Source organism: Mustelus asterias, unplaced genomic scaffold (assembly GCF_964213995.1).
Source record: "Mustelus asterias unplaced genomic scaffold, sMusAst1.hap1.1 HAP1_SCAFFOLD_466, whole genome shotgun sequence".
Taxonomy (NCBI): domain Eukaryota; kingdom Metazoa; phylum Chordata; class Chondrichthyes; order Carcharhiniformes; family Triakidae; genus Mustelus; species Mustelus asterias.
This window is the reverse complement of record NW_027590419.1, coordinates 288,054-290,141: the sequence shown is the minus strand read 5'-3', so window position 1 is coordinate 290,141 and position 2,088 is coordinate 288,054.

Sequence of the window (2,088 nt, the reverse complement as noted above, 5' to 3'; positions counted from 1 at the left end):
ACACACTCACACACCCTGATACATACACACACACTGATACATACACCGATACACACTCACACACCCTGATACATACACACACACTGATACATACACCGACACACACCCCGATGCATACACACACACTGATACACAAACCGATACACACACATGCAGACACACACACACACATCCCATTACAAAGTCAATCTCCCATTTCACTGTTTCATCAAACAAGATGTGAAGATGCCAGCGTTGGAGTGGGGTAAACACAGTAAGAAGTCTCATAACACCAGGTTAAAGTCCAACAGGTTTGGACCTGTCCAACAAACCTGTTGGGGACCGACACCTGGTGTTGTGAGACTTCTCATCAAACAAGGACAAGGCAGTTCAGAAAATGCAGTGAGATACAGATGAAAACTCCCTCCATATCAGCCTCTCTTTCCCACTCTGCATCCAGCTGGAGAAACAGGGATAGAGATAGAGAGAGAGTAACAGAGAGAGGGGAGGAAAGGAATGGGGTGAGAGTCACACAGAGAGAGGGGAAGTGATTGAGATAGAGAGTGTCAGGGAGTGTTCCTGTGAAGCTGAGTGCGGTGGCCTTTGAAGGTACCACACAGAACATAAGAAATAGGAGCAGGAGTGGGCCATTCTGCCCCTCGAGCTTGTTCCTCCCATTGATAAGATCATGGCTGATCTGACTGTGGTCTGAGCTCCTTTTTGCTGTCTGTCTCCCCATAACCCTCAACTCCCTTGAATATGTTCAATGTCCCAACGCCCACTGCTCTCTGGGGAAGGGAATTCTAAACACTAACCACCCCCTGAGAGAAGAAATTATTCCTCCTCATCTCCATCTTTAATGGGAGCTGTATGAATTTTAAACTGTGCCCTCCCTGATACTGGATTCCCCCATGTTGGCCCTGTTCTGTGATAATGAATGCAGGTGTTTAAAGATTATTCAATAGTTCTTTCAGGGACACAGATCAAAAAAACATGTGACTCTGTACACAACAGATATATTTCAAGGGGATATTGCAGCCAGCTGTATCTGAGTGGGCAGTAATCTTCCCTCAGAATCAGACAGATTGTGGGTTCAGCTCAGAGCCTCAAATACTAGGCCCTTAGCATCGATCAGACTCCGAACACAGCATGATGGGAGACTGGACAAAGGAAAGTGGTGTTGAATTTGTGAGCCTTGTTTTGTGGAAAGCTTTACTGCTTGGTCAGAATGACAACGTTTCAATGGACCTGCCATATATTAAGCTGACCTTTCTCTACACCCTATCAGTAACCGCAACACTATATTCTGCACCCTTTCCTCTCCTTCTCCCCTGTGCACTCTATGTACGGAATGTTTTGTCTGTATAGCGCACAAGAAACAATACTTCTCACTGCATCCCAATACAAATCAATCAAATCAAATCAAATTAACACGGTGAAGTTTGGACCCTGTGGGGTGACAGTTGTCTGAATACAGATTCTATCGTCAACCCGTCGTCAACTAACAGTGATTGGTCCAAAGCTAACATCATCTCAGGCAGACTAACCAATCGCAGCACTGAGAAACTGAGAGGGAGAGACAGAGAGAGGGAGAGACAGAGAGAGGGAGAGACAGAGAGAGGGAGAGACAGAGAGAGCGACAGAGACAGAGAGACAGAGACAGAGAGAGGGAGAGAGACAGAGCGAGAGAGGGACAGAGAGAGAGATGGACAGAGAGAGAGATGGAGACAGAGAGAGAGGGAGACAGAGAGAGAGGGAGACAGAGAGAGAGGGAGACAGAGAGGGAGGGAGACAGAGAGAGAGGGAGACAGAGAGAGAGGGAGACAGAGAGAGAGAGGGAGACAGAGAGAGAGGGAGACAGAGAGAGAGGGAGACAGAGAGGGAGGGAGACAGAGAGGGAGGGAGACAGAGAGGGAGGGAGACAGAGAGGGAGGGAGACACAGAGGGAGGGAGACACAGAGGGAGGGACACACAGAGGGAGGGAGACACAGAGGGAGGGAGACACAGAGGGAGGGAGACACAGAGGGAGGGAGACACAGAGGGAGGAAGACACAGAGGGAGGGAGACACAGAGGGAGGGAGTCACAGAGGGAGGGAGACACAGAGGGAG